Here is a 6,819-nt window from a genome sequence, read left to right on the forward strand (position 1 = left end):
CGAAGCCACGCTGGCTTAGTGGAAAGAGCACGGGCTTGGGAGTCAGAGGTCATGAGTTCTAATTCCAGCACTGCGACTTGTCTGCTGTATAACCTTGGGCAAGTCACTTAACTTCTCTGTGCCTCAGTTACCTAGGCTGTGAGCCCGTTGTTGGGCTTGGGGACCTACTCTTATATGTTCCAAGCTTGTTCTTTCCCCAAGCGCTTAGTACAGGTCTCATGCAAAACAGTAAGCGCTCAATAAATAAGATTGATTGAAATGAAGGAATAAACGTAGGAAACGGGGCGATTAAGACCGTGAGCCCCATGTGGGGCAACCCGATTACCTTGTATCTACCCCAGTGCTTAGAACGGTGCAGCGTGCTTAGAACAGAGAAGCAGGGTGTCTCAGTGGAAAGAGCTCGGCCTTTGAAGTCAGAAGTCACGGGTTCAAATCCCGGCTCTTCCAATTGTCAGCTGTGTGACTTTGGGCAAGTCACTTAACTCCTCTGTGCCTCAGCTACCTCATCTGTAAAATGGGGATTAAGACTGTGAGCCCCACGTGAAATAACCTGAACACATTTTATACCCCAGTGCTTTGCACATAGTAAGCACTTAACAAATACCATCATTATTATTATTAAGAACAATTACTAGTATTAACATAATGGTGTACTGTATTGCCACCAAGCGCAGACTCCCTGAACAAGCCCGCTGCTGCCACCAGGGAGTGATAGAGAGGCGCAGCCTCCCAGAATAACGATTGGTGCCACCAGGGGGCAGGCTACTGCTCTCCGACCAGAGAATTGTTCTGGATCGAGGTGCCAGGGACATCTCTCCAGAGCAGCTGATCAGTGCTTCTCCTCTGCCTCTTACACCGTGGAGACACTCAACCCCCTGATTTGCCCCATTACTAAGTGACCTGTACTGATAACCCACAGGGAATCTCTCTCTCTCTCTCTCTCTCTCTCTCTCTCTCTCTCTCTCTCTCTGTGTGTGTGTGTGTGTGTGTGTATGTGTGTGTGTGTGTGTGTGTGTGTGTGTGAATAATCTGGGGGAAGATGAGTAATGAAGCGGCTGCCACTCATGCGAGAACAGGGACTGGGGCTCTGTGCAGGAAGCTAGTTCTGTCTGACACTATAGGGACCGAGAAGAGCCAGGGCCCATAATTCTATAGACGGGGTAAGGTTTGCTGTGGCTAGTCCCTCTTCAGGGTCACTACAAAGTCTCAGTCCCCAGAGAAAGGACATTTCTGGGCATAACACAGAAGCCTGAGGGATCCAGTGTCAGGAGGAGGACAGAGTGTCTATCAGGGTCTCTATCCTAATTTTGTCTGAGAAGCAAAGTGTGCAGACTCCTATCTGAGGTCAAGGAAGCATGGGTGTGGGCGGGGAGGACAAAAGGCAGGTATTGTACTAGAATTGCAGTCTTATCTACTGTGCGGTTCTGCACCTTCTGTCGATAAGTTGGGTTGTTGGAGCTCTAGCTGTGTGCAGAGCACTGTACTAAGCCCTTGGGGGACTACAGTATGACAGACCCATTCCCGCCCCACAATAAGATTACTATTAACGATAATGTTGGTATTTTTTAAGTGTTTACTATGTGCCAAGCGCTGTTCTAGGCACTGGAACTGTTCTCAGTGCTTACCGTATCGGGGGAACTGGAGTTCCTAGAGTAATAGAACTGGGGATGCAGGTGGGAGGACAAAGCAGGTTTTCTTTTCTAGAAGTGGAATTCTATACAGAGTGTGTGGAGAACAAGCCCCTTCTAGGGATGTGAGGAAGGGATGGGTAAGTGTCTGTAGGGTAGAGTGTGGCGGTCAGCCTAGCTGCAGATGCACCTAACCATGCTGGGCCGGGAAGGGGCAGGGAGAGTGGTCATAAGTCTTGACAAAACACAGACAACATATGATTCCCCCCGCCGCCTTTTCCTGCCTCCCCCCGTAGGGAGCGGGGGAAGGCGATGAGACAGGCAGTGTGTGCACACAAACCGTACCCAACGGCTCAAGGCCAAACAGACTCAACAACAGGAGATAAAGAGACCAGGGCAAGAAAAACAAGCTTGCACCTGCAAGGCTCGGAGGCAACCTCAAGGCCATATCCTCAGCCAGTGATGGTTGGCAACGGGTGGCTGGTGGCGAGCCAGAGCAAACCCTTCATGACTGGACAGAGCTGTTGTTAGGCTAGTGGCTGGAGGGCGGTCAAAGCCTCGATACGCCATCCCCCCGAGAAAACCCTGCCCCCGGGCAACGGAGGGTATAAGAGACGAACAAGACAAGGGGGGGCGAGCCCTCTCTCTCCCTCGCGCCTCTCTCCCTCTCTCTCTCCCTCCCTCTCTCTCTCTCTCTCTCTCTCTCTCTCTCTCTCTCTCTCTCTCTCTCTCTCTCTCTCTTTCAACCATGTAACCGCTGATAGCAAATAAACGGCAACCAAGCTTTGAACCTCTGGCTGACTCTTCCTGGTATGAACGCGCGGGCCGCGTCCGGAGACATCCGAAGACCCGGAGAGGTTAAGAACCCGAGAGTTGCCCCCGAAACCACGGGGAGCAACGTCCCCCCTTCCCCTTTCCACACCCAACTTTGAGCAATGGTTTTCCTTTCAACAGAAGTGGTCCCGGTCAAACACTTAGGATCACCGGTTCAGGTGTCTCAAGACCAGGGTTCAGAACTCTACATGTCCATGGGCAGAGACAGAGGAGAAGATGCAGTGCCACTTCACTCCGATGAGACCGAATTTCTTCTGTCCATCCCCAGAGGAGGTCAGAGTGAGTCCCGAGGTCCCCCTTCCCTCAATAGCATGTCCAGGCTGCTCAAAGCCCTCCAGCCAAAATCCCCTAGCAGCACACAGCTCAGGGCAGGATGGCCGAGGGGAGAATCTAGTTAATACTAAGTTTTAAAAAACGTTCAATGCATCCAGCCTTGCGGCGCATCTTTCTAATGTGGACAGAGGTCAATGCCCAGACATGCCCTGCTTTCAAGATGGAGTCTGGGGTGGCACAGTCCTCCAAAAGATGTGTGTGTGTGTGTGTGTGTGTGTGTGTGTGTGTGTGTGTTTGTGTGTGTGTTTATGGGTGTGTGAATGAGAGGCTAGCAAATTTTTGGTTCAACCCACACTTCATTTATTCATTCAATCGTACTTATAACAATAGTAATAATAATGTTATTTGTTAAGTGCTTACTATGTGCCAAGCAGTGTTCTGAGCAAGGGGTCGATACATGGTCATCAGATTGTCCCACCAGGAGATCACAGTCTCAATCCCCATTTTGCAGATGAGGTAACCGAGGTACAGAAAGTTACGTAGCTTGACTTAAGTTAAGGTCACACAGTTTACAAGTGACGGAGCCAGGATTAGAACCCAAGACTTCTGACATCCAAGCCTGTGCTCTTTCCATTAAGCCATGGAGCGCTTACTGTGAGCAGAGCACTGTACTAAGCACTTGGGAAAGTACAGTACAGCAAAAAAGAGAGATGATCCCTGCCCACAACTACCTTCCAGTCTAGAGGAGAAGAAAGATACCAATACAAGTAAAAAGGCATCAGGACATCAATTCAAGTAAATAGGCATCAATTCGAAAAATACGATTACAGATATAATTAACAAAATCATTCATTCAGTCAGTCATATTTATTGAGCGCTTACTGTGTGCAGAGCACTGCATTGAGCGCTATATGTTGCCGACTTGTACTTCCCAAGCGCTTAGTACAGTGCTCTCCGCACAGTAAGCGTTCTATAAATACAATTGAATGAATGTCCAGGGACGAGAAGAGGAGGAGACCAGGGAAGGGAGACACATGTGACCAGAGCTGGGAGGCAGAGGGGGACCAGGGCGGGGAGATAGGGGGCTTAATGGGTCGGGAGACAAGGTGACCAGACCCGAAAGGTAGAGGAGGACCAGTGCCGAGATTCGGGGGGGACCAGGGCCAGGCAGCAGGGGGGGGACCATGACCAGGTGGCGGGGGAGGACCAGAGCCAGGAGGCAGAGGGGGACAAGAGCGGGAGGCAGAGGGGGAGCAGGGCCGGAGGCCGAAGTTGACCTGGGCCGGGAGACAGGTGGACCAGGGCAGGGAAGAAGAGGGGTACCCGGGCCGGGGGATGGGGGACCAGGGCCGGGAGGCAGAGGGGTACCTGTGCCGGAAGGCAGAGGGGGACCAAGGCCGAGAGGCGGTGGGAGATCAGGGAAAGGAGGCAGAGGGAGACCAGGGCCTGGAGGCAGAGTGGGGCACCAAGTCAGGGAAGCTGAGTGTGACCAGGGCCAGGAGGCAGAGGAGTTATTTGGTCCGGGTGACAGGGTACCCAGGGCAGGGAAGTAGAGGAGTACCTGGGCAGGGAAGCAGAGGAGTACCTGGGCCGGGAGATGGGGAACCAGGGCCGGGAGGCAGAGGGGGACCAGGGCCAGGAGGAATAGGAGTACCTGGGCCGGGAGACAGATGGGGACCAGGGCCGAAAAGGCTGGGGAGACAGGGTCAGGGAGGCATAGGAGGACCAGGGCTGGGAGGCAGAGGGGGATTAGGACCGAGATGCAGTGGGGACAGGGGCAGGGATGCATAGTAGGACCAGGGCTGGGAGGTAGAGGGGGATCAGGCCCAAGACGCAGTGGGGACCGGGGCAGGGAGACAAAGGAGGACCAGGACTGGGAGGCAGAGGGGGACCAAGGAGGGGAGGCAGAGTAGTTCCTGGGTCGGGAGACTGCGGGTCCAAGGCTGAAATATAGAGGGAACCCAGGGCTGGGACGGAGAGGGACCCAAGAACCTAGGGGTAGAAGGAGAACAGGGCCGGGAGGTACAGAGGGACGAGGGCCAGGAGGCAGAGGAGGACGAGGGCCGGGAGGCAGAGGGGGACCAGGACAGAGTGGAAGACGGGGACTCGAACCAGGAGGCAAAGTTTTACCTGGGCCGGAAGACAGGGGGACCATTGCCGGGATGTAGAGGGAACCCAAGTCCAGGACGCAGAGATGGAACAGGACCTGAAGATAGAAGGAGACCATTCATTCATTCATTCAATGGTATTTATTGAGCGCTTACTGTGTTCAAAGCACTATACTAAGCGCTTGGGAAGTACAAGTTGGCAACATATAGAGAAGGTTCCTACCCAACAGTGGGCTCACAGTCTAGAAGGGGGAGACAGAGAACAAACAAAACATGTTAACAAAATAAAGTAAATAGAATAAACATGTACAAATAAAATTAATAAATAGAGTAATAAATACGTACAAACATATATACATATATACAGTTGCTGTGGGGAGGGGAAGGAGGTAAGGCGGGGATGATGGGAAGCGGGGGGGCCAGGACACAGGCAGTCCAGGGCCTGGACACATAAAGGGACCAGGTCCGGGAGGCAGAGGGTTACTAGGGCCTAGAGGCAGAGCGGGACCAGTGCCAGGAAGCAGACGGGTACCTAGACTGGGAGACAGGGATACCAGGGCCGAAAGGCAGAGGGGACAAAGGCTGAGAGGCAGGCGGGGGACCAGGACAGGGAAGCAGAGGGGGACCAGGGTGGGAATGCAGGGGAAGGATCACGGCCAAGAAGTAGAGGGTTACCTGGGCCAGGAGACAGGGTGACCTGGGTTGGGAGGTAGAGAGGACCCAGGGCCGCGATGGAGAGAGACCCAAGGGCTTGGAGGTATAAGGAGACCAGGGCCGGGAGGCAGAGGTGGACCATGGCAGGGTGACAGACGGGGACCAGGTCTAGGAGCCAGAGGGGTACCTGGGCCGGGAGAGAGGGGGACGAGCGTCAGGAGGCAGAAGGGTACCTAGGCCGGGGAACAAAGTGACGAGGGTCGGGAGGTAGAGGGGGCCCAGGACCGGGAAGGCGAAAGACCTAAGGGCCTGGAGGTAGAACGAGACCAGGGTCCGGAGCCACAGAGTGTCCAGGGCCGGGCAGCAGAGCGGGACCAGAGCCAGGAGGCAGATGGGACTTGGACCAGGAGACAGGAGAACCAGGGCAGGGACGTAGAGGGACACAGGTGTACCTGGGCTGGGAAGCAGAGAAGGACCAGGGCTGAGAAGCAGGGAGGGGTGGTGGCAGGGGCAGGGTGGCATAGGGGTACTGGGGCCGGAAGGCAGAGGGGGAAGAAGGTGGGGAGACAGAGGGGAACCAGGACCAGGAGGCAGAGGGGTACCTAGGCAGGGCGACGGAGACATGGGCCGGAACAAAGAGAGACCCAAGGCAGTAGAGGTAGATGGAGACCAGGGCGGGGAGTCACACGGGGACCAGGGCCGGGAGGCACAGTGGGACCAGGGCAGGGTAGCAGAGAGGGACCAGGGCCAGGAGGCAGCAGGGTACCCGGGCCAGGTGACAGGGGGACCAGCGCTGAGAGGCAGAAGTGGACCAGGGCCGGAAGGTAGAGGGGACCCAGGGCTGGCACGGAGAGAGATGCAAGGGCCTGGAGGTAGAAGGAGACCAGGGCCGGGAGTCACAGGACAAGGGCGGGATGCAGAGGGGGACGAGGGTCAGGAGGTCGAGAGGGACCAGGGCCGGGATGCAGAGGGGCTCCTGGGAAGGGATAAAGGGGTACCGGAGCCAGGAGGCCAAGGGGGGCCTGGGCTGGTAGATGGGGGTCAGGGCAAGTAAGCTGAAGGGGATTTCGTTCAGGAGGCAGTGTGGTACCTTGGCCGGAGGCAGAGGGGCACCAGAGCTGAGAGTCTTTGTGGACCAGGGCAGGGAGGCAGAGGGGGACTAGGGCCGGGATGCAGAGGGGGGACCAGGGCGAGGAGGCAGAGGAGGACCAGGGCCAGGATTTAGAAAGGAACCTGGGCCAGTAGACAGGTGGATAAGGGCCGGGAGGCAGAGGGGGACCAGTGCCAGGAGGCTGAGAGGTACTTGGGCTGGAAGGTAAAGG

Source organism: Tachyglossus aculeatus (genome assembly GCF_015852505.1).
Source record: "Tachyglossus aculeatus isolate mTacAcu1 chromosome 12 unlocalized genomic scaffold, mTacAcu1.pri SUPER_6_unloc_4, whole genome shotgun sequence".
In the NCBI taxonomy this organism is placed as follows: domain Eukaryota; kingdom Metazoa; phylum Chordata; class Mammalia; order Monotremata; family Tachyglossidae; genus Tachyglossus; species Tachyglossus aculeatus.